This window comes from Citrus clementina, unplaced genomic scaffold, assembly GCF_000493195.1.
Source record: "Citrus clementina cultivar Clemenules unplaced genomic scaffold, Citrus_clementina_v1.0 scaffold_6, whole genome shotgun sequence".
Taxonomy (NCBI): Eukaryota; Viridiplantae; Streptophyta; class Magnoliopsida; order Sapindales; family Rutaceae; genus Citrus; species Citrus x clementina.
This window is the reverse complement of record NW_006262139.1, coordinates 5166924-5194230: the sequence shown is the minus strand read 5'-3', so window position 1 is coordinate 5194230 and position 27307 is coordinate 5166924. Positions and strand designations below refer to the sequence as shown.

Below are 27307 nucleotides of genomic sequence, written 5' to 3'. Positions count from 1 at the left end.
CAAAACTAACAAGGAAGAAAGCAAAGTTTGGATAGACAAATGATTGTGAATAGAGATTCCAATTACTCAAGAAAAGATTAACTTCAGCTCTAATTCTTACACTTCCATCAAGTATTGAGGGATTCATAATTTACGGTGATGCGTATAGATATGGATTGCATTGTGTACTGATGTAGCACGAAAGCAACTTGAACTAAATGATCCAACACATGATTTAGAGACCGCATCAGCGTTATTTGCTATAAAGACTTAAGAAACATTATTTGTACACAGTTACTTGTGAGATTTATGTAGTCCATAAAAACCTAAAGTACTTATACACACAAAAGAAATTAAGTCAGAGACAACATAAGTGAGTTGAGTTGATTATGGATTATGATTGTATCATTGATTACCATCAAGGTAAGGCGAATATGGTAGCTGATGCTCTTAGAAGGATATCTTTCAGTTTGATATCCCACTTGAAAGTGTCATATCTCCTGTTGTTGATTGATTTGAGGTCTTTTTGGTAGACGCTTAGCAAAGGATGTGAATAGAGCAGTTTTGGCACATTTTCAAGTTAAGCATGCATGTTCTACTTTATTATAATCCAGAGATTTAGGATCAAGATCCAAAATTGATTAAAATGAAAGATCATGTGAAAAATGGTTTGCGAACAAATTTTTCACTAGGAGATTATGGTACTTTAGTTATGAGTAGTAGACACTATGTGCCGAATAATTTAAACTTGAAGAATCAAGTTTTTGAAAAATCACATAGTTTAGCATATGCTATGCACCCAGGTAGCATGAAGATGTATTGTATTTTGAGGGACCATTATTGATGGTAGGGGATAAAGAGAGAGATAGTAGAGTTCGTAACACACTATTTAACTTATCAGTAAGTTATGGCAGAACATCAGAGACCCAGGAACACATCACCATGAATTTTGTAATAGAACTTCCTTGTACTAGAAGTACTTATGATAATGTGTGGGTTATTGTTGAATGCCTCACGAAATGAGCTAACTTTTTGCTTGCAATAGCACATACACTTATAATATGATGACAAATTTGTATGTATATTTCCATGGAGCCTCTGTGTCTATTGTTTTAGATAGAGACTCAAATTCTTCCAAGAGCACATATATAAGTGAAGAATTAAAGCAGCTCTTACCATTCTTTATAAATCTTACCCAAAAAAAAGCAATTTGAAGCTAAAACAGAGAAATTAAATGAAAGTCGAAGAAAAAAGAAAAGAAAATAAAAAAAGATTAAGAAAGAAAAGAAAAGGAAAACATAATAGAAAAAGGAAAATTAGAAGAAAGAAAAAGAAAAACGAGAGTGAAGGAAAAGAATAAGAAATAATAAAGTTACGAGAATTAAAGTTAGATAGTTAGAATCATTTTCGTTGGATTAGCAGGTAATAACTTTATGAAACTTAAGCAATTATGATTTAGTTTACATTATACTTTGTTTTATATTAGTTTTAACACTTAACTTTTGAACATTTATTTTAGGAGAAATCCAAGTACCCAAGAACCAACCAGAGCCGTAACAGACTAAAGTGAAACTGGATCTTTAAGTGGATTACTATTATTATTATTATGTATTATGTATTATGTAAGGCATTTATGTTTGATGATATATTCTAGTATCATGTTATGATTATATGTACGCACTTATATGATTGATTGAGTCATGATATGTTATTGCCAGTCAACATATATGTACCCTTCCCAATAGGCTCTGTGATTGACACTAAAAAGTGTACATTTAATAAGGATAAAATTATTAGTTTTTCACTTATTGTGTCGATTAATGCGTTCATTATTTCTAAATCATTTTAATACTCCCCAAATATATTTTATGTTAAATTAATTCGCAATTTGTTAATTTTTATCTTGTAAATACTTTTCAGGAATAAAGATGGAATTTGAATTGAAAGCGGGAATAAAGAAGAATTACTGGAACAAAATTGAGGAGATCTAATAATAAAAAAAACAAAAAAAGAACAAAAAGACAAAAGAGTAAAAGGCAACCATGTTTTGGTTGCCTGTACAATTCAATATATATATATATAATATAAAAATAAAATAAATATTAATATTAATAAAATAAAATAAAAGAAGATGATTTACTTTGCCTATAAAAGGCAAAGGGGTGGCAAGCGATGGAGGAGCCAGAAAGCTGGAGAGCAAAATTTGAGAGCTGAAGCCGAGGTTGAAGATTTTCTTTCTTTCTTTATTTCTTTTCTTTTCTTATTTCCGTTTGTATCAATTTTCTTTGTAATATATTTCAAAAGTTTATCAAATAAAAAGAGTGTTGTGTTTTCTTTCAATATGAGTAGCTAATTTTATTAAGTTGAGGCAAATGGTGAAGCTCAATATTTGAAACTATTAATTATTATTATTTTCTCAAATGAGTTTTTTTAATTCTTTTCTAATTATTTTTATATCATGATTAATTTATAAATCTCACTGAATTTTATGGTATTTTGATATAATGTCGACACATTAATTTAGTGTGGCACATTAGGTACTTTATTCTATATTTATCCACACACATAGAATTAAATGATATAATAATTAATTGGTAAAAGTGAGGCAAAATATAAATGTGAGAGTATTAAAATTATAGTTTGAATACAGAGAGTGGATCCTAAACCTTAGCTTATTTTTAAATTGATTTCAAATAATTTCTTTTCCCCACAATTAATTTTCTTAGTTTTACTAGATTTAAAAGTCCCTGTGGTTCGACCCCGGTCTCACCGAGTTATATTATAACTAGACACTCTTATACTTGAGAGTAATACACTTTTGAGTCGTGTCAAGTTTTTGGCGCCATTGTCGGGGAATTTTCTAAATTTGGTGTTAGTTTATCTTTACTTTATTTTTATTATTTTTATTTTTATTTTGTTTTGTCTTTACCATCTTTCCGCGATTCTATTTTATTCTCTTTTTGTAAAACTTCAGTTAGCACCCCTCTTCTTTTCAAACCTTAACATTATCCATAAAATTTGTGAGAAACTTCATCTTAGCCCAGAAACCTTTGCAAATCAGTCCCCAAATCAAATTTATTTCTTTAAATTTCAGCAATTTATTTTCCACATTTATTTTAAATGGTCGGTTCTACCGCCTGACTGTTATTTAAATTTTGTTAATTTATGTATTTTTGTTTAAATGGTCGGTTCTACCGCCTAGTATTTTAATTTCAGTTTATTTATTTTTGTGCATTAATTTATTTAATTTTATGTTTTATTATATGGCTGATTTTAAAATACCACATAAACTATTTCATTTAATGGTTAGTTTCACCGCCTAATTTATTTATTTATTTTTATTTCGCATTTTTTTGCTTATTTAATTTCCAGTTTATTTTTATTTCTGCAATTTTCATTTAGCGTTTTTTGCATCATTAGTTTAGCACACATCATTAGCATTGCATACGTCACTAGTCTCGTACAAATAGTGGTAGATTAATTAGAAAATCACCTTCACCACCCTTAAATATGGCTGACATAGGAGCTGAAAATTTTTCAAAGCATGAAAATGACCAAGCCTTGCAAAATCGTCATGAACAACCTAGGACTCTTAGAGACTTCATGCATCCTACTAGAACAAGGTCACCATCATGCATAGTTTTCCCTCCTGATGCATAACGTTTTAATTTCAAACCTGGTATCATTCAACTTCTTCCTACATTTCATGGTTTTGAGTATGAAAATCCATATTTGCATTTAAGGGAATTTAAGGAAGTCTGTAACACATGTACCGATCAAAATTGTAGCATGAATATAATCAGGCTTAAGTTTTTTCCTTTCTCACTTAAGGATAAAGCTAAAACTTGACTACAAAATCTTAGGTCAGAATCCATCAGAACTTAGGATGAAATACAAGCACAATTTTTGAAAAAATTCTTCCCACCCCACAGAACAAATTCTTTCAAAAGACAAATCACCACATTCACTCAAAAACCAGGAGAAACTCTCTATCAATGTTGGGATAGGTTTAAAGAACTACTTAACATTTGCCCACATCACGGTTTTGAAACATGGAGATTAATGTCTTATTTCTACGAGGGATTAACATCCCAAGGTAGACAAGTCGTTGAAATGATGTGTAATTGTAAGTTTAGGGATAAAAGTCCTAAAGATAAATTAGACTATCTTGACTATATAGCAGAAAATGCACAACACTGGGATACAGTTGGGTTTTATGAGTCATCAAGTAAACCCCAGTCATCACCATCTGGTGGAGGCATGCATAACCTTAGGGAAGAGCATGATTTTCAAGCCAAATTTGCATCATTAGCTAGAAAAGTCGAAGTATTAGAGTCGAAAAAGAATGATCATGTAAAGTCTGTTCAAAATATTTCATGTTATGTTTGCGATTCTACTGACCATTCTACGCAGGATTGTCCAACTTTACCAGCTTTGAGAGAAAGCTTGCATGAACAAGTAAATTTTGTTGACAATTTCAAAAGGCCAAATCCAAATCCATACTCCCAAACTTACAACTCTGGTTGGAGAAACCACCTAAATTTCAGTTGGAGAAATGACAATCATGCACAACCTTCACAACCAGTTCCTCCACGTCAAAATTTTCAAAACTCCTATAGTTACCCACCATATGTCCCACCACTAAGAAAAACTCTGGAAGACACATTGCATTCGTTTATTGAAAAACAAGAGTCGATCAATAACCAAACGATGCAAACCTTAACCAATTTGACAGAAACTATCTCCAAACTTACATTTACTCTGACCATACATGAAAAAGGAAAGTTTCCTGCTCAACCTGAACCAAACCCCAAGAGTCAACAACATCCTCAAATGGGAAATTCAGGAAACCAAAATATGAGTCAAGTCAAATCGGTTATAACCCTTCGTGGTGGTAAAGTGGTCAAAAAACACATTGTGGACCCTCGTGAAACTAGTAAAGATTCAATTTCAGAAAATAGGGAAGAGTCTGTCGAACCTTTAACCCATGAAGAAATAACCAACTCTCCTCCTGTACCCCCATTTCCTCAAGCACTAATCAAGCCAAAGAAATCAAACCACAGTCCAGAAATTTATGAAGTTTTTAAACAAGTTAAAGTCAACATTCCTCTGCTGGATGTCATTAAACAGGTACCTTCTTATGCTAAATTTCTGAAAGATCTATGCACAATGAAAAGGAAACATAATGTGTAAAGGAGAGCTTTTCTAGCAGAACAGGTAAGTTCTATTCTCTCAACTAATAGTGCTTTGAAATACAAGGATCCTGGTTGTCCAACTATTTCTTGCACTATTGGGGATCATAAAATTGGGCATGCTTTACTTGATCTTAGTGCCAGTGTTAATTTGCTTCCTTACTCAGTGTACCAACAACTCAATCTCGGTGAGTTTAAACCAACTTCTACCACTTTTTTACTTGCTGATAGATCGATTAAGGTTCCAAAAAGAATAATTGAAGATGTATCAGTCCAGGTCGATAAATTCATATATCCTGTGGATTTTATTGTTCTGGAAACGGAACCAATTGCTAATGAATGCAAACAAATTCCTGTTATTTTGGGTTGACCATTTTTAGCTACTGCTAATGCTTTGATAAATTGCAGGAATGGATTAATGAATTTATCTTTCGGCAACATGACACTGAAACTCAATGTGTTCAACTTGTGTAAACAACCTCACCACCAAGAAGATAATGATAATGAGAATGAGGAAATTGATCTCATCGAGCCAATAATTGAGGAACACATTCAGGATGAGAATTTTACAAACTCTGCTGAAATTTGTTTTGCTGGTTCTTTTGAATCAAGTAAAGAAGTAGATTGTGATACTGCTAACACATGCCCTACACTTGATTCTATACAGGTACCTATAGGTGACGATGACCAATTGAACTTTGAAGATATGGTGCAACCTAAAGAACCAAACGAAGAGGAAGCACCAGAGCTCGAATTAAAGCCCTTACCAAAAGAATTGAAGTATGCCTATCTTGGAGAGCAGCAGACATATCCAGTGGTAATTTCTTCTCAACTCACACATGATCAAGAAGGTAAGTTATTATCTGTACTGAAAAGGCATAAAACTGCATTTGGTTGGACCTTAAAAGACATAAAAGGCATTAATCCTTTAATTTGCACACACCGAATACACTTAGAGGAAAATGCCAAAACAACTCGTCAACCACAAAGAAGACTAAACCCTCATATGAAAGAAGTGGTAAAGAATGAGGTCCTTAAACTACTAGATGTAGGAATTATCTACCCCATCTCTGATAGTAAATGGGTAAGTCCAACTCAAGTAGTACTAAAGAAATCTGGAATAACTGTTGTAAAAAATGAAAAAGGTGAACCAATCCCAACACGAATTCCATCTAGTTGGCGTATGTGCATTGATTACAGAAAATTAAATAATGCCACTAGAAAAGATCATTCTCCCCTTCAATTTCTAGACCAAATTCTCGAAAGATTAGCTGGACATCCCTACTATTGCTTTCTTGATGGCTACTCTGGCTATTATCAAATCCCTATAGCCTTAGAAGACCAGGAAAATACTACATTCACATACCCATTTGGAACATTTGCATTTAGGAGAATGCCCTTTGGACTTTGTAATGCTCCTGCAACATTTCAAAGGTGCATGCTAAGCATTTTTAGTGACATGGTTGAAAATTGTCTAGAGGTTTTTATTGATGATTTAACTGTATTTGGTAATTCTTTTGATACATGTCTTGATAATCTAGAAAAAAATTTGGAAAGGTGCAAAGAAAAAGGACTAGCTTTAAATTGGGAAAAATGCCATTTCATGACCACTTCTGGAATTGTCTTGGGCCATGTTGTGTCTTCAAAAGGAATCGAAGTTGATAAAGCCAAAGTTGAAGTCATTTCAAAATTACCCTCACCAAAAATAATTAGAGAAGTCCATTCTTTTTTAGGACATGCAGGATTTTATAGGAGGTTTATAAAAGACTTTAGTGTCTTATCTAGACCAATTTGTAACCTCCTAATAAAAGACACACAATTTGAATGGACTAATGATTGTCAACAAGCTTTTAAAAAAATAACTACTCTTTTGACATTAGCCCCAATAATGCAACCCCCTGATTGGTCTTTGCCTTTTAAGCTAATGTGTGATGCTAGTGATTATGCCGTTGGCGCTGTTCTGGGTCAAAAAAAGGAAGGTAAGCCCTTTGTCATCTATTATGCAAGTAAAACTTTGAATAGTGCTCAAATGAATTACACTACAATTGAGAAAGAACTACTTGCTGTAATATTTGCATTGGATAAATTTCGTTCGTATTTAATTGGTTCATCTACTATTGTTTATTCTGATCATGCTGCTGTGAGATATTTAATGTCAAAACAGGATGCCAAACCAAGGTTGATACGATGGATTTTGCTACTTCAAGAATTTAATTTGACAATCAAGGACAAAAAGGGCGCTGAAAATGTTGTTGCAGATCATCTTTCAAGACTTATGTTGTGCAAATTTTATTGAACTCGCGAGCGCACGAATCTATTGTAGAATAGACTAATGGTGACGAGTGTCGATCCCATGAGGAGGTGGATTTTAATTGTGTGTAGAATTAATTTTGTAAATGGGTGGTTGGATTTGTGGTGAAAATGATTTGGAATATGCTAAAACTTACGCGGTTTGACCACGTCATCAGGATTGCGCCACGTCATCAGTCAACAGTACGCGGTTTGACCACGCAGATGAACAGTAACACTGTTTGACCAGGGTTGAACAGTGACGCGGTTTGGTTGAAAATAATCCTGTGTGATGCATGTGCCGTACGCGAGATTTTTCGTCCATTGATATGCTGCCATGTCACCATCAACAGTACATAAGAATTTTAGCCCAACAGGATCGTGACACCTCATCAGTCAATGCCACATCATCGGTCAATGCCACGTCATCGATCCGTCTATGTGAACAGTGTCATGAACAGTAACGTAGACAGTACCGTACACGTGAATAGTACCGTACATGTGAATAGTGCCATTTTTTCTTTTATGCTCCTCTTAAGGTTTTCGACCGTCCTTAGTTCAAAAGTGATGTCCGTTTTGCCGTCTGATCTCTCGTTTATTGTGAAATGACCATGATGCCCCTAAAATACACATAATTAAAATAAAACACACATAATTAAATTACAAGAAGCTTAAATACATAAAAGTAAGGGTTGTTAATAAGACTTAAAATGTAAAATGATGATTTTCTCCTTTATAAATATGCATTTTCTAACACTCAACACACCCCCCAACCAGCTTATTGCTAGTCCCTAGCAAATAAAGCGAAAACAAAATTCAAATCCAAAATGATTTTGTTTTAATAGAAACACTCGTGTTTATTCAATCAGATTAATGATAGCAATCAAATAAAAGTATAAGCATTATCTCCAGTATAAAGAAACATCACACCCACATCAACCATCCACATGAATCAGCCCAGTAGACTTTGTTATAGCTATTTTCAAAAATGACATGTCAAACCCCAAAATCTCACTGGAAGTAGTGACACTCTCACAAAGAAATTAAACCCAATAAAAATAGTCACTCCAATAAATGGTAATTGAGAGAAAATAATAAAGAAGTGATATCACATGCTCTCACCAAGATGAAATAAATATGCCCACAGCTTAGAAATAATACGATCTCAAGTCAAACAAAAATGCTAGTCAACCCAATTTATTTATCTTTTTTTTTTCTTTTATTTATTTATTTATTATTTTTTTATGCACCACTACATCTTTTTAGCCCAATAACTAGCTTCTACTTCAAACTATAGTTCCCTAGGGACATGGCTAACACAGAAGGGAAATAAGGAAAACAAAGTGTATGTTTGAGAAAAATGCAGAGAATTTTTTTTTTTTTGAAGTTGTAAGGTGTATTTCACCTATTGTTGTTATTTTTATTCTTTTGAAACAACAACTTTTGTTTTGTTTTGTTTTTTTTCTTTGGCTTTTATTTGGCATAACTTCACTGAACAAAATAATTATTTACATTTTCTCAAACATAAATAGCTGATGGAACTTATAAGACATCGGGTAATACTCCAAATCGGAGTGGGTCAAGATGATAAGTTGACAAAGAAAATGTTTTTTTTTTAAATGCTCAAAAGGGTTAACTATGGATATTTAATAAAAGGGATGGCTAGAAAGGCTCAAACAGATCAAAGATGGCCTTTCCATCATCTTTTAGGGCTCTAAACAATCATCCATATCTACTAGTTAGATAGGCCTCCCAATGTAGCAACATACATTTTTTTTCTTTTTTTTTTATTTTACAATTTTTTTTTAGGGTTAACTCAAAAGAAATCTGGAGATCGTGTATAAAATAATAAACTGCTAAGCTGTATAGAGAATGGGAAAAAAGGTTACTCTCCAAGAAAATGATAGGCTCAACAACTCACTTGGTACTTATTATGACATGTTCATTCCTTCAAGCAACTCATATTTGTCTCCGACATCAACATGTAGAGTAGCAAACATAATGTAACATCACTTAAGACCAAAGATAATACAAATACTAAAATTTGAAATTAATCATGTCATCCAATGTTAAAACAAATCACACAATTTTTTTTTCAAACAACATCCTACCCCCCAACCTATTCTAAACGTGAAAGAAAAATATGCATGCAGAAATGTGAAAATGATGCAGAAAAACTAATTAGAAAAGTTACACTTAAAAAGAAAACGTTTTTTTTTAAATTTTTTTTGTTGTTTTTTTTTCAAATGATGAAGATGTGTTTCTAGAGTCACTACACTCCATATTCAGCCATCTTCAACACAAAAAGTTAGCAATAGTTAGTTTCTACAACAAAAAACCAGTAAAAACTTAACCAAGATTCCACAATTGTCAACTATTCCCTCCCCCCAACCAGAACGAAACATTGTCCTCAATGTTTTAAAGGAAAGAAGTAGAGTTTAGAAGACATCAGCTGGGTGGTGCAACACAGAAGAAAATATTTACAGGCAGAGAGTTAAATATAATTTGTACTTCTTACTGCGGCTATGTTACCATCATTATTTGGACGCTCCAACACAAAGGTCCATGGGTCCGGCTCCAGTTTATAAGCTTATAATAGATCAAGTAGCTCATTAGCAGTGTGAGCACAAATAAAAAGCTTTTTGGCATTGGAAGGAACGAAATAGTTTTTTATTGCATGGTTAAGGAATGCGATAAAGCCATCATAAAAGTTATTGACATTTAACAAACCGATGGGTTTCTGGTGGATGTGCAGATGGGCCCAAGATGCTAGTGTGATAAGTGCCTTTAGTGTTGCAAGATCTCCTAGAAGGAAAATAAAAGCATCAGCATGATTAAGCATTTCAGTTATTCTTTCTTGCATACCTGAGACGACTGACTCTTCTCCAATTGATGAGTCAGACGAACTGCCCAATGGTTTTAGGACTCTTGGGATGATGCCTAACACTTGGCTGCCTCTGATAAAAACTGCTTCTGAGACCATTTTTGATAACCCTCGATTACCTCCTCCATATACCAAGTGTAATTTTCTCTCTGCTATACTTCGACCAAGATCGATGGCTGCCTCAACGAACTCTTTATGTTTGCCATAGTTAAATCCAGAAAGCACACAAATATTCTTGAATTGTCTGCTGGGAGTAGCTGCCATTGGAATACTTCTAAAAAATAATTTGTGAGTGCTTGACAAAAAAATCACATTTAAGAGTCTTGGTGACAGTGGGTCACAGTTGTGTATGAGGTAACATATCAGTGTCAAATAACGCGTAAAGCACGTGGCTCGCAAGCCAAAAAGGAAACAGTAAAAAGGAAAAAGCAAACAGTAATAAAATTATTAAAGACAATAATGCACACAATAAAACAATAGTGAAATAAAATAACAGTAAAGTAAAAGGATATTTACAGGTAGTTGCGACTGTAGCTCACATTTTCCTCTGGTTTTACGTCCAGAAACGGCTTGAACGCCCTCTATGGGTCGAGGATAGGCTTCCTATCCAGTTTTCTTATAAACTGGCAAATAGGGTCGTTTATAGTCAGATTCCCGAGACTATATCGTGCATGCTCTTTCTGGAATAATGGGCATAACTGGAGAATCACTCCTTGCACATATCCACTGGGATGCGTTTCAAGAGACAAAAGGATATCATCCAATGACTCCTTATTCAAGCCATCCCTAATGAATTGAATCTTATCTTCCCTGTTATCAGACACCATTCCTAAAGAACATGGGTTTTTATTGCAACTCATTCTAGCACACTTATGACAAGCAACAGAAATTCTTCGAGCTCGTCATTTTATTGCATAATTTTCTTTACCACAACCAGGCATGTATGCAATGAATTTTGGAGGTAACTCACCTGCCAATCGTACTTTAGCCTCGATTAACCAACGGATGTCAGCAGGTATGTTATTTCTCATGAGCAATCGCATGCATTCAGACCGAGCTTTATAGATCGTAAGGAGGACATTATGAGGAAGTGAAGGGAATCGCTTGTGAAGCTTTGCTAGAGTCTCGTTTCTGTCCATACCTTCGCTTCAGAATATCAGTTATTATGGGAAACTGAAGTAACCGACTTGATTGTCACGGAGTACCGTTATCCGCCACTTCACCGGGGTAACAAACTAAAGCACACAAACAGAAAAACAAATTAAAATACACAAAGAAAATTAAAATCGTCCTCTTATTGAATTTACCTCAAGCTCCAACTGGATGTCGTAAACACTTCTCTCAATGTCTCTGAGTTGGCTTTCTAAACCTTCAACATAGGCTACTAACTCTGGTGGCTATAGAGCCCAAATGCGATGTGTTCTACAAAATTGAATCTACCTTTTGAGATGAGTTTTGACACATTGAAATGGTTTAAGAATGTTCAGGAGGAACGATCTAAGTAAGGTACTCATGATTAAAAATGATAAGAGAAAACTTAATAGTTAAACAAACACACTTATGCAAAAATAATTTCAATTAGCGAAAGAATAATAAAAAGAAAGAAAGAAAAATTAAATCAACGAAAAGAAAAAAAAATCAATTCAAATCTGGTGGGTCACTCAAATTTAATTCGGTGTTTTCTCCATGTGGTTGGTACTCTAGATATGGCTTTAATCTTTGACCATTAACTTTAAACGTGGCACCATTCTTTGGGTCCTTAATTTTAATTGCCCCATGTGGAAAAACAGTATGAACAATAAAGGGACCAGACCATCGAGAGCGTAACTTACCTAGGAATAGGTGCAAGCGAGAATTGAATAAAAGCACTTTGACCTGAAGTGAACGATTTTCTCATAATTTGCTTGTCATGGAAGACTTTCATTCGTTGCTTGTAAATCTTGGCATTTTCGTATGCATCATTGCGAATTTCTTCAAGTTCTGCCAACTGTAATCTTCTTTCTGAGCTGGCTTGCTACATGTCAAAATTGAATTTCTTGATGGCCCAATATGCACGATGCTCGAGTTCCACAGGTAGGTGGCAAGCTTTTCCATACACTAGCTTGTAGGGTGACATCCCAATCGGGGTCTTGAAAGCCGTTCTATATGCCCTTAATGCATCATCAAGTCTTAATGACCAATCTTTTCTGTCTGGCCTCACCGCCTTTCCTAATATGTGCTTTATTTCTCGATTGGAGATCTCAACTTGGCCACTGGTTTGCGGATGATATGGGGTCGCCACTTTGTGAGTAATTGAATACTTTGTCAAAAGAGACTTGAATGCTTTGTTACAAAAGTGGGCACCACCATCAACTTGGCCACTGGTTTGCGGATGATATGGGGTCGCCACTTTGTGAGTAATTGAATACTTTGTCAAAAGAGACTTAAATGCTTTGTTACAAAAGTGGGCACCACCATCACTGATTATTGCTCGAGGGAATCCAAAGCGCGAAACAATGTTGCTTTTCAAAAATCCTATCACCACCTTGTGATCATTGGTTCTACATGGAATTGCTTCTACCCATTTCGATACATAGTCAACAACAACCAATATGTATTGATGACCAAAAGACGGGGGAAAGGGTCCCATGAAGTCGATACCCCATACGTAAAAAATCTCAACCACTAAAATTGGATTTAGTGGCATCATGTTCCTTCGTGTAATGCTCCCCATTCGTTGACACCTATCACATGAAGAACAGAAAGTGTAAGCGTCTCGAAATATAGTTGGCCAATAGAAACCACATTGTAAAACTTTAGTTGCTGTTTTCTTAGCATTGAAATGGCCTCCACAGGCTTGTTCATGGCAGAATGAAAGAATATTCTGAATTTCATTTTCTGGGACATATCGTCTAACAATTTGGTCTGCACAATACTTGAACAAATACGGGTCATCCCAAAGGAAATTCTTTTTTTCTGCAAAGAATTTAGCCTTGTCTTGCTTGGTCCAATGCTCTAGAAGTTGACCTGTAACAAGATAATTCACGATGTCAGCATACCATGGTAATACTTCTACACTCATCAATTGTTCATCTAGAAATGACTCATTCAATGGTAATGTTTCCATAATTGTGTCAAAATGGAGACGAGAGAGATGGTCCGCCACAACATTTTCTGTGCCTTTCTTATCTTTAAATTCCAAGTCAAATTCCTGGAAAAGTAACACCCAACGAATTAGTCTAGCTTTTGCATCTTTCTTTGTGAGAAGATGTTTAAGAGCAACATGATCTATGAACACGATTATTTTACAACCAATGAGATAAGATCGAAAATTTTCCAATGCAAACACTACTGCTAGCATTTCTTTTTCAGTAGTTGAATAGTTCAACTGTGCATCATTCAATGTCATACTAGCATAGTAAATAACATGAGGAATTCGATCAACTCTTTGTCCTAATACTTCTCCTACTGCATAATCAGATGCGTCACACATGAGTTCAAATGGTAAACTCTAATTTGGGGGCTGAATGATGGGTGATGATGTCAACAACTGCTTTAATTTTCTAAATGCCATAAGACATGAATCATCAAAGACAAAAGGTACATCCTTAGCAAGTAGATTGCATAAGGGTCTAGAAACTTTACTAAAATCTTTAATGAAACGTCTATAAAAACCAGTAGGCTCAAGGAAAGATCTTACTTCTCTGACTGTTTTAGGTGGAGGAAGATTAGAAATGAGATCCACCTTAGCTTTGTCAACCTCAATACCTTTGCTCGAAATGATGTGACCGAGAACAATACCTTGTTTTACCATAAAATGACATTTCTCCCAATTTAAGACTAAGTTCTTCTCGATACATCTCTGCAGAACTAGTGTTAGATGATGTAAACATTGATCAAACGAGCCACCAAAGACAGAAAAGTCATCCATAAAGACTTCAAGGAATCGTTCAACCATATCAGAAAAAATGCTCAACATGCATCGTTGAAATGTAGCAAGGTCATTACATAATCCAAATGGCATCCTCCTATATGCAAAAGTGCCAAAAGGGCAAGTGAAAGTAGTTTTCTCTTGATCTTTTGGTGCTATAGGAATCTGATTATATCTATCAACCATTTGATCAATAAATGGTAAAGGAAAATGGTCTTTACGTGTGACAGAATTCAATTTTCTATAATCAATGCATACACACCATCCTGTAGTTACTCTAGTTGGTATCAATTCATTATCAGCATTGGTAACTACTGTGACTCCTTACTTTTTAGGGACAACTTGTACAGGACTGACCCCTGAACTATCAGAAATTGGGTAAATGATACCTGCGTCTAATAGTTTAAGGACTTCAATTCTAACAACTTCTTTCATATTAGGATTTAACCGACGTTGCATTTCCCTAGTAGGTTTATCATTTTCATCAAGGTGAATGTAATGCATGCAGTCTACTGGGTTTATACCTTTTATGTCCGCTATGGTCCATCCTAATGCTCCTTTGTGTTCTTTTAAAACATTCAACAACTTACCTTTTTGTTCGTCATTTAGGGATGATGAGATGATTACCGGCAAAGTACTTTCTTCTCCCAAAAATGCATATTCCAAAGTGTTGGGTAACGGTTTGAGATCAAGTTTCGGTGGTGATTCTGATGATGGGATGAGTTTCTTCTCTGATGGTGCTAGTTGTTCAACTCTTGACTTCCATTTATTAGTGTCCATGGATGGTGCTGAGTCAAGTAAGGCGTTGACCTCATCGACCGATTTGTCAATATCAAAATCCAAACCAAAGTGAGTTAAACATGTTTGTAAAGGATCATCACTAAGGCTTGAAAGAAAATTATTATCAATTATTGTTTCTATTAAATCCACATCAACAATTCCATCATCTGCATTGTGAGGTTGTTTGGCAATGTTGAAGATGTTCAGCTCCATAGTCATGTTGCTAAAGGACAACTGCATATTTCCAGTTCTACATTGAATGTGAGCATCGGCAGTTGCCAAGAAAGGTCGGCCTAGAATAATGGGGATGTGCTTCCTTGAATCCTGGATTGGTTGAGTGTCAATTACAATGAAATCAACAGGAAAATAAAACTTATCTACCTGGATAAGCACGTCCTCCACAATACCACGAGGTATTTTTGTGGACCGATCTACAAGCTGTAACACCACTAGAGTTGGGTGTAATTCTCTCAATCTAAGTTTCACGAATACAGAGTAAGGCAACAAATTTACACTTGCTCCTAAATCCAACAAAGCATTCTCAATTGTGTGGTTCCCTATACTACATGAGATAGTGGGGGAGCCTGGGTCTTTGCATTTTAAAGAAATTTTATGTTGGAGTATAGAACTAACGTTTTCTGTTAAAAATGTCTTCTTTTGAACATGCATATTTCTCTTTTTAGTATAAAGGTCTTTAAGAAACTTGGCATAAGATGAAACTTGTTTAATAGCATCAAGTAAAGGGATGTTAACGCTTACCTGTTTGAAGATTTCAAGAATCTCACCTGTGGATTTTCCCTTTTCTCCTTTAGCTAACCTCTGCGGAAATGGAGCTTTCAGAACATATTCTCGTGGATTGCTTTTTTCTTTCTCCTCCGGTGATGATTCCTCAACATTCACAAGTACAATTTGATTTTCTTTTGTCACCGGCATCTCCACTTTGTTGTTGACTTCCTTTCCTTTTCGCAAGGTCATTACTGCTTTGACCTCTCCATGCTGCTGTGGTGAACTGGTACTTGCTTCATGTACTCCTTTAGGATTAGGCACTGGTTGACTTGGAAATTTACCTTCCTCAACGGTCATTGCTAAGGTCTGAACTGAAGAAGCAAGTTGTCTCACCATCTTCTCGAGGCTTGAAACTGATTGAGCTTGTGAGTTGAAACCTGCTCTCAACTCATTTCGTAGTCCATCAATGGTGCGGTTCTGTTGCTCAATTGTGGAGTGAGTAACATTCTTGAAATTCTGGAATGCATCCTCCCATGGTCTGGGTTGAAAGTAGTTCTGGTTTTGATTGTATGGTCTAAATAGGGGCTGAGAGGCTTGAGGAGCTTGAGGAGTTGGTTGCATTGGTGGAACTGGAGCTGCTGGTCCATTCTGTTGGAATCCTTGAGACCATGAAAAATTGGGGTGGTCTCTCCATCCAGGGTTATATGTGTTGGAGTATGGGTTGTAATTTGATGGCTTTCTCATTACACCTATGGCATTGGCTTGATCTGAGTATGAGTCATGGTCATGTGGTTCTGTTGATTTAGCAGTCGATAACGATACTATTTGTCGAGCAAGACCTTCAACCATCTCCTTGACTTCTTTAATTTCTGAACTGGATTCGCCAATGTGAACCTCATTTACTCCCTTAATTCTTCTAGTATTCCTGAGTGACCGACTCCGTTGTTGGGAATTATCCGCTTGTCGTTGGAAGAATTCCCAAATTTCTGATGCACTTTTTGACATTAGCTCTCCTCCACTTGTTGCCATTAGCCATTCTTGCATGTTCGGTAATAATCCCTCCAAAAAATATTGGCATTGGTGCTATTTCTCGTACCCATGATGTGGACACTTCAAGAGTAGCCCATTGAATCGCTCCCATGTTTTGAAAAACTGCTCGTCCTCTCTCTGAGTAAACTCTGAAATTTCCCTGCGAATAGCATTGGTTTTATGCACTGGGAAATATTTATTCAAAAATTTTGTAACCATTTATTCCCATGATGTAATGCTATTAGCAGGCAAAGTATTTAACCATGAACGAGCTCTATCCTTTAAAGAAAATGGGAATAATCTAAAGTTCAAGGTCTATAGGTTCAAGATTAGGTAATAATGACATACGACCATGCATGCAAAAAAAAAAAAAACAAAAGATAAATGGGAACAAAACAAATAAAAATAAAAAAGAGGGAGAAATTACGATACTAACCTTATTGCGCTATTACAACCTTACTATAAAAATACACAAAAACAAATATGTGAAATAAATTAACTAAAAATAAATTAATAAGATAAACCAAAAAAAAATTTACAAAGAAAAATAAATTGAAAATTAAATTACAGAATTTTAAAGAAGAGAAAAAGAAAAGAAATACTAACCTTTAAATGTAGATTCACTTTTTTTTTTTAAAATACAAGAAAACAATTAAATGAAATTATTCACAAAAATTAATTCTATGAATTAAAATTACTTAACCCCCCGACAACGGTGCCAAAAACTTGTTGTGCAAATTTTATTGAACTCGTAAGTGCACGAATCTATTGTAGAATAGACTAATGGTGACGAGTGTCGATCCCACGAGGAGGTGGATTTTAATTGTGTGTAGAATTAATTTTGTAAATGGGTGGTTGGATTTGTGGTGAAAATGATTTGGAATATGCTAAAACTTAAATTAAAATGGCGAGAATAAATTCTAAAATTGGAATTGAAATGGCATACTTGGGTATCTGGATCCGTATCAACATGCATCATGGGCTAAATAATCCTTATTAATGTCAATTAAATCATGAGGGGGGAATCCACACCTCATGAACCACGCTCTAATCAATATGGTGCTAAGTGCTTATCGTGCCAAATAATAATAACCTTGTACTAGGGGGCCGGTGAAACCAAGGCGGTACTAGACAAGATTAGTATTATTTGTCGACGAGAAGTCAAAACATCCACAAAAATTAGAGAGGAAGAGAAAATAAATTTACCAAATAAAGCCCATGACACATGTTGAGACTTCACCTTCAACCCAAGCTTGAAAGAAAATTAGCTACTCATAATTGAACTAGGGGCAAAATGAGAATTTATTAAAATACATAGAAAATACAAGATGGAGAAGGAATTACAGAAAATGAATCCCAAAAATGGATTCAGAGCTATCAAATTAGGGGGAGAGGCCCCCTTTTTATAGATACATGGAGTAAATCATGGCCATCGGATTAAAAACAGTTTGGATGCTCAAGATTGCGCCACGTCATCAGTCAACAGTACGCAGTTTGACCACATGGATGAACAGTAACACGGTTTGACCCGGGTTGAACAGTGATGCAGTTTGGTTGAAAATAATCCTGTGTGATGCATGTACCGTACGCGAGATTTTTCGTCCACTGATATGCTGCCATGTCACCATCAACAGTACATAAGAATTTTAGCCCAACAGGATCGTGACACCTCATCAGTCAATGCCACATCATCAGTCAATGCCACGTCATCGAACCGTCTATGTGAACAGTAACGTAGACAGTACCGTACATGTGAATAGTGCCATTTTTCCTTTTATGCTCCTCCTAAGGTTTTCGACCGTCCTGAGTTCAAAAGTGATGTCCGTTTTGCCGTATGATCTCTCGTTTATTGTGAAATGACCATGATGCCCCTAAAATACATAAAATACTTAATTAAAATAAAACACACATAATTAAATTACAAAAAGCTTAAATACATAAAAGTAAGGGTTGTTAGTAAGACTTGAAATGTAAAATGATGATTTTCTCCTTTATAAATATGCATTTTTTAACACTCAACAACTTATAAATGAGTCTTCAATTGAAACAGCACCCATCAATGATTATTTCCCTGATGAATTTTTGTATGCTAATATTGTTAATTATCTTGCAACAGGTGAAATGCCATGTGACTGGAGTTCCCAAGACAAGAAGAAATTCTTAACAGAAGTGAAAAGTTTTTACTGGGATGAACCATACCTGTTCAAGTACTGTTCCGATCAAATTTTTCGAAGATGCATACCAGACGACGAGCTAAGTAGGGTCATTCAATTGTGTCATTCTGAACCATGCGGTGGCCATTTTTCTTCAAAAAAGATAGCTGCAAAAATATTGCAGTGTGGATTTTATTGGCCTATATTATTTAAAGATTCACATGCATTCTGTAAAATGTGTAAGAATTGTCAAATGATAGGGTCTATTTCAAAGCGAAACATGATGCCTTTAAACCCCATCCTTGTCATTGAAATATTTGATTGCTGGGGAATTTGTTTTATGGGCCCTTTTCCACCATCATTTGGATTTGTATACATTTTGGTTGCTGTTGATTATGTTTCAAAATGGATCGAGGCGATTTCTTGTTGGCACAATGATCACAAGATTGTGATCCACTTTTTAAAAGAAAATATTATGAGCATATTTGAAATACCTAGCCATTATCAGTGATGGAGGTAAGCATTTTTGTAATAAGCCATTTGAGTCTTTAATGAAGAAATATGGAATTACACATAAGGTTGCTACCCTTTATCACCCTCAAACAAGTGGCCAAGTTGAATTACCAAATAGGGAGATAAAACAATTAATTCAAACCGTAAAGATTGGTCCCTTCGACTAATTGATGCACTTTGGGCATATCGTACTGCTTTTAAAACATCTTTAGGAATGTCACCCTATCGACTTGTTTATGGAAAATCTTGCCACTTACCAGTAGAACTTGAACATAAATCATTTTGGGCCATTAAAGCTTTTAATTCAAATCTTGATGACGCTGGCAATGTGCATAAATTGCAAATAAATGAACTTGAGGAATTAAGGAATGATGCATCTGAGAATTCCATAATTATTAAGGCAAGAACCAAATTTTTTCATGACAAATGAATTTTTCGGAAAACATTTGAAATTGGTCAAAAAGTGTTGCTTTATAATTCTCGTCTTCATTTATTTCCAGGGAAGTTAAAGTCAAAGTGGAATGGTCCATTCGTTGTAAAAAATGTCTATCCATATGGAGCCGTAGAAATTGAGAATCCAAAGGATGGTGTCACATTTAAAGTTAATGGCCAAAGATTGAAACCATATATGGAATACCAACCACATGAAGCAGATACCGAAATCCATTTGAGTGACCCACCAAAATTTTGATTAAGCCTTTCATTTTAACGTTTTGTGAATTTGATTTACTGTTACTTTATCATTTGAATTATTTGATTTTTTTTCTTTTTCCTTTTCCCTATGTCTTGAATGGAGTGCATTGCATTATTTTAATTATGTGTTGTTTGACAATTGTGATTTAGCTCACCAAATTTTTATACTTGTCATGAGTACCTCCATGAGAAATTTCCTTTTCGATCATCTTGAAAAGCTTTTTCATGTAAAATTTCACCTGAGGAAATTGCTTTGATTTTGTAAATTACATCCCATTTGGGATCTGCAACCACCAGAGTTAGTATCTCACGTGAAAGATCTAGAAAGACAACTTAAGGAAATAGAGGATGGTATTTATAATCTGCAATTAGAACTGGATTCAATAAAAGGACGAAGGTGAGTTATATTCCTTGTGTGTTTTTGTTTTATTTTGTTGTTCCTTTTCACTTTTGATTTGATTTTGCAGATTTGATTTGATTTGTTTTGATTCACTCTCCCGTATAAATGGCGGATAACGATACTCCGTGACTTTTTAAGTCGGTATTCTCAGTTTCCCACAATAACTGAAACCTCAATGTCAAGCATGAAAGAAATACAACAAAATTTGCGTCAACATTTTCCTTCTCTCCCTCAAAATGCTCTTAAGAAGATTTACAAAGCTCATTGTGAACGACTGCATTTGTTAATGATCAATGGGATTCCTACTGACATTCGCTGGTTAATTGAAGCAAAGGTCCGATTGGCAGGTGAGTTTTCTAATCTATTCATTTCCTACATGCCTGATTTTGGTAAAAGTACATTTGCTAAGAAAAGAAGAGCTAAGCGACTTGGCTTTGAATGTTCTCACTGTGTAAGACTTGCTTGCAAAAATCCACGCTGTAAAGCTTTAGGAATGGTTTCTGTAAATCGTGAAGATAAAATCAAATTCATTAAGGATGGCATGCGTAAAGAATCGTTGGATGATATCCTACGATCTCTTGAGACGCATCCGAGCAGATATGTTCAACGTGAAATTCAAAATTTGTGGAAGCTGTTCCAAAAGGAAAGTGCACAGTTTAGTCTTGGGAATCTAACTCTAAAAGACCCTTTTTACCAGTTTATAAGAAAACTAGATGGGAAGCCTATCCTCGACCCATAGAGGGCGTTCAAGTCGTTACTGGACGTAAAACCAGAGGAAGATGTGAGCCACAATCACAATTACCAGTAAATATCCTTTTATTTTATTGTTCTTTTATCTTTTGCATTATTATTATTATTGTGTTTTTTTTCTTTATTTTATCTAATCACTGTTTGCTTTTTCTTTTCACTGTTTGCCTTTGAATTATTAAGCTAAAAGCTTCACGCGTCATTTGACAAACACACCACCCCATTTACAGATGGATATCATTATGTCCGTCACCAAGATCCTTAAATAGGAACTTCTTTTCAAGCACTCACAAATTGTTTCTTTTTAGAATTGATCTAATGGCAGCAACTTCAAGCAGTCAACTTAAAAATATTTGTGTGCTTTCTGGGCTATGGAAAGTATAAGGAGTTCGTTCAGGCAGCCGTAGATCTTGATCACGTTATAGCAAAGAGGAAACTACATCTTGTATATGGAGGAGGTGACCGAGGGTTATCAAAGCTTGTCTCTGAAGCTGCTTTCGTTCGAGGAAGCCAAGTGCTAGGCATCATTCCAAAAGCCTTAAAACCTTTAGGATGTCTACCAGACCCACCAACTAGAGAAGAGTTAGTTGTCTCAGGTATACAAGAAAGAATATCTGAAATGTTGAATCATGCTGACGCTTTTATTTTCTTGCCAAGAGACCTTGCAACTTTAGAGGCGCTGATTACATTTGCTTCTTGGGCCCATTTGAATATCCATAAAAAACTCATCAGTTTGTTAAATGTTAATAACTTTTATAATGGCTTAATAACATTTCTTAATCATGCAATAAAAAATTATTTCATTCCATCCTCAGCGAAAAAACTCTTCATTTGTGCTCCTACTGCTAATGAGTTACTTGATCTTTTGCAAGCTTACAAATCAGAGCCAAATCCCATGACTTTGGCGTTGGATTGGGCAACTGATGACGATGGCAGTAACTCTCGTAGAAAGTGTAAATTAGATTTAACTCTCCGTTTGTAAATATTTCCAGCAGTGGCCAGGTGATATCTTCTAAATTCTACTCCTTTCTTTAGACATTGAGGACAATGTCTCCTTCAGGTTGGGGGGAGGGAATAGTTGATAATTGTGGAATGTCTCAGTCCTAGTGATGTTTTACTAATTTTTATTGTAAAGACTAACTTTGGATAAAAATTTAAGTCGAAGATGGCAAAATATAGAATGTAGTGTCTCTAGAAACACATCTTCTTAATTTTTATGTTTTCTTTAAAAAAAACGTTTCTAACTTTTTGTTTTCGGTCTTTTTCTCTTTTTCTCTTAATCATCTCCCTTAAGTTTCGACAATCAGTCCCAATTTCTTTTAGTGTTTCTTTAAAAAAAAAAGATTTTTCTTTTTCGGTGTGATCTTTTAACATTGGATAATATGATGATTTTCAAATTTTGATATTTATATTATCTTTGGCCTTGAGTCATGTTACACTATGTTTTCCCTTTTGCATGTTGAAACATAAATTGAGAAATTGAATGAGTGAAATTGATTAAGCCATTTGGAGGAATATACATATTATGAAAAAACCAAGCGAGTTTTTGAGCTTATTATCCTTGGAGAGTAACATTATTTGCCTATACAGCTTCACAATTTATTGTACAAGATCTCAATATTTAAAAAAAAAAAATTTGTGCAGCCGCATCTAAAAGTCCATTGAACTAGTGGATATGGAAGATTATATGGAACCCTGAAAGATGACATAAGGCTATATTTGATCCGTTTGAGCCTTTTTAGTCAACACTATTATAAAGAATCCATAGTTAACCCCTTTGAGCCTTTGAAAAAAAAAAAACTTTTTCTTTGGTAACCTATCATATTTTCCTACTCCAATGAGGAGTATCACCTTAAGTTTTATGTTTTCCATCACCCAATTATGTTTTAAAATAGGGATACTTATGTATTCCTAATAATGGTGCTATAAAAAAGAAAAAAAATGATATGTATATATCAATTAATAAAAACAAAGAAGAGAAAAAAAACACCTTATAATCTCCACAAAGTCCCCTATTTTTCAAACATATATTTTTGTTTTTCCTATTACCTTTTTTGTTAGCCATAACCCTAGCCTACGTTACGTCCTAATAAAAGTCCTTCTCGATTTTTGGGAACTATAGTCTGAAGTAAAAACCGGTAATATGGACTAAAAGATATGGTGATGCATAAAAATAAAAAGAAATTTTGCTAGTAATTCATTGGACTTGAGATCATTTTATTTCTAAGCTGTGGGCATTATTTTTCATCTTGGTGAGAGCGTGTGATATTGTTTTATTATTCTCTCAAATTTACCATTTTTTTAAAGTGACAAATTAATTTGGGGTATATCTTCTTTTGAGAGTCACTCTTAATCGTGAGATTTTTTGGTTTGATGTATCATTCTTAAAAGTGGCTTGATTAATGTAGCTCTGATAATTGATCATTTTACAGGATTTTACTGAACTGTTTTGTGCGGGTGTGATTTTCTTTAGGCTGAAGATAATGCTTATACTTTTATTTGATTGTTTTCATTAATCTGATGGAAGAAGTAAACACAAATTTTTCAAAAAAAAAAGATTTTCAATTTGGTTTTGAAATTTCTCTAAATTTTTATCACTTAAATTGCTAGGGCCTAGCAATAAGCTAGTTGGGGAGTATGATTGACACTAAAAAGTGTACATTTAATAAAGATAAAATTATTAATTTTTCACTTATTGTGTCGATTAATGCGTTCATTATTTCTAAATTATTTTAATACTCCCCAAATATATTTTATGTTAAATTAATTCGTAATTTGTTAATTTTTATCTTGTAAATATTTTTCAGGAATAAAGATGGAATTGGAATTGAAAGCGAGAACAAAGAAGAACTACTAGAACAAAATTGAGGAAATCTAATAAAAAAAAAACAAAAAAAGAACAAAAAGACAAAAGAGTAAAAGGCAACCATGTTTTGGTTGCCTGTGATGGTCAGGAGGCGTGATTTCAATATATATATATATATATATATATATATATATATATATATATATATATATATATATATATATATATATATATATATATAATATAAAAATAAAATAAAATATTAATATTAATAAAATAAAATAAAAGAAGATGATTTACTTTGCCTATAAAAGGCAAAGGGGTGGCAAGCGATGGAGGAGCCAGAAAGCTAGAGAGCAAAATTTGAGAGCTGAAGCCGAGACTGAAGATTTTCTTTCTTTCTTTGTTTCTTTTCTTTTCTTATTTTCATTTGTTTTAAACTAAACGAAAGTCTGTTTTGGGTTGTATAACCCGAGATGAAAAATGTTTTAAAGGTTATCTGGACAAAAATCAGAAAGAGTAAAAATGTAATATATTTCAAGCTTTTCAGAATGGTACCCTCAACCCTACTAGGATATTTCAAACAAGCTTTTAAGTTTCTGTCCAGAGTCCCATTCTGAGTTCACCCATCCAAACCCATTGTGGAAAAATAAGTCTTTCTTCATTAGGTTACCTTTCAAACTCAATAAAGACATTAACCCAACCAAAACTACTCACCCAGGAATGAGTCCTTCTGATTTACTCCTAGCCCAACAAGAATGTTCCCAACTGTTAGCCCAAGGTCTTATTGAGTCCACAAATTCTCAATGGGCTTGCCAAGCCTTTTATGTTGAAAAGCATTCTGAAATTGTCAGAGGCAAGAAACGCCTAGTTATTGACTACCAGCCATTAAACATGTTTTTACAAGATGACAAGTTTCCCTTGCCCCGTCGACAAAGCATGTTTACTTTTCTAAAAAATGCCCAGATCTTTTCAAAATTCGATTTAAAATCAGGTTTCTGGCAATTAGGCATTGAACCCTCTGAGCGTTACAAAACTGCTTTTTGTATCCCAAATGCCCATTTCCAATGGACCGTCCTACCCTTTGGCCTCAAAACTGCCCCATCCATCTTCCAAAAATCCATGATCAACATCTTTCAGCCTATTCTGCATCATGCATTAATTTACATTGATGACATTTTGCTTTTTTCAGGATCACATGATGAACATCGTCAGCTGTTAACTCAATTCTATGATATTGTCCAAAGTCATGGAATTATGTTATCGGCCAAGAAAAGCACCATTGCTACTGACAATATTGAATTCCTTGGTATGATCATAAAAGATGGCCATTATCAGCTAGGAAAGCATATTGCCCAAGAATTGCTTCATTTTCCATATCAGCAACTTTCCAAAAAGCAAGTTCAACAGTTTCTCGGCATCATCAATTACATCAGAGACTTCATCCCATATGTGGATCGCTACACTCATCACCTTTCGGCTTTATTGAAAAAAAAGCCCCCAGAATGGAATGCTGACCACACAAATGCTGTCACTACTCTCAAGCAGATTGCGCAAAATCTACCTCCTTTAAAGTTGATTACTGATGGAAAACACATATTGCAAACAGACGCAAGTGATGACTCATGGGGTGCCATCCTCCTTGAGGAAATCAATGGAAAAGAACACTTTATCGCTCACGCTAGTGGACAATTTTCTGACACACAGAAACATTACCATAGCGTGTTCAAAGAAATCTTAGCGGTAAAGAATGGCATCAAAAAGTTTGAGTATCATCTGATTGGACAACATTTTCTCATCCGTATGGACAGTTCAGCCTTCCCCAATATTCTCAATTTCAAAGGTAAAACTGTTCCCGAAAAAATGTTACTCAGATTAAAAGATTGGTTTTCCAAATATGACTTTTCGGTCAAGCATATAAAGGGATCCCAGAACCTCATCCCTGATATGCTATCCAGACTCTCCAAACCAGACGCCCTCACCCTAAAGAATATATCCAGTCTTCCCGCCTGGATCAGTGCGCTCTTCAGGCCACCTCTGCTGAGCAATATGTCCCTCTGGAGATTCCTTCCAAGTTGCTCTCCAACTGGAAACGAGAAGGTTATACTCATCTTCATCTTGGAGGCATCATATTAATCCTTACTCTTCATGGAAGAAAAGGATTACCGGTTACAGCTCGCCTTGCTATTCTTGATACCCGGTTTAAACAGTACCAAGATGCTGTTATCGGCACTGTTCTCACCACCCTCCATGCAGGCAGTGTTTTACTCACCTTCTATCCAAACTTTAACCTTTCTCTCCAAGATCCCAACTTGCCCACAACCTTGAAGGTTCAAGTCCAAATTCAAGGTGATGAACAAATTTCTTCTGCCAAAATTGCCACCTTACACCACCAATTGGTCTATAGGCTTCAAAATTATGCCTTAGATCTATCCACTCCTGAACATTATTCAGATACCTTCATGGTCTTAGCCGAATCTGACTAGATCCCAACCATAATCCAAATCCCAAGACAAATTCCCCGTCATGAGCTCATCAAGCTTATGCCTCTTGAATGGATCTCCAACTATGAACAGTTTCCACAACCATCCATGAATGAACCAGGATCCTCATCCCAACCTCCCAATGCTGACACGACCGCTAAACCCTCCAAAGTTGACAAAGCCACTCAAACATCACCAAGGCCAGGATACCGAAGAGATTGTCCTTATCCCCCTTGTCGTGGTCCCTACTGTAAGCATCCAAAGCTTTCCAAAACCTTTTTCCCAAAATCCAACCGTGACATTGACCCCGATGAAACCGAAAGCTCATCCGAAGACGATTACATGAATCTCCGCTCTCCATAAAGTTGTTTGTGTTGTTGCTTTCAATAACGTAGTTTGTCTTGTTGTAATAATTATGTTTTACTTTATGGTTTGGCTTGCCTTACGCTTTGGCTTTTGCCAGTTGTAAAAGTCTTTGTAAGCATGCTTTATCTTTTGTCCATTTGTCTAAAGTCTTGATCGGTGGGCTTGGCTTTCTAAAAAGGTGTGCTACAAGTCATGATCACTTGAGAAGTCATGATCTCAAGAACCCATGTTGTCGTATCTTTTGTTTTTACTTTTGAAAAAAGATAGGGGTCATGTCCTATCTTCTCTGAGAATTCTCCTATATAAAGGATTCTCCCCTCGCTTGTAATATATAGAATATAGAAGTTTGAAGAAACA

The 27307-nt window shown here is 35.1% G+C and overlaps 1 non-coding gene and 1 pseudogene across 1 annotated transcript; one reads left to right on the top strand and one right to left on the bottom strand.

Moving 5' to 3' along the window:
* Positions 1–3916: 3916 nt before the first annotated feature.
* On the bottom strand, positions 3917–4025 carry LOC112097521. The gene has a single exon (XR_002905053.1). It is a non-coding gene; the product is annotated as a small nucleolar RNA R71 (small nucleolar RNA).
* A 16-nt stretch (positions 4026–4041) lies between these two features.
* Positions 4042–21287, top strand: LOC112097302 (annotated as a pseudogene).
* The last annotated feature ends 6020 nt before the right edge of the window (positions 21288–27307 follow it).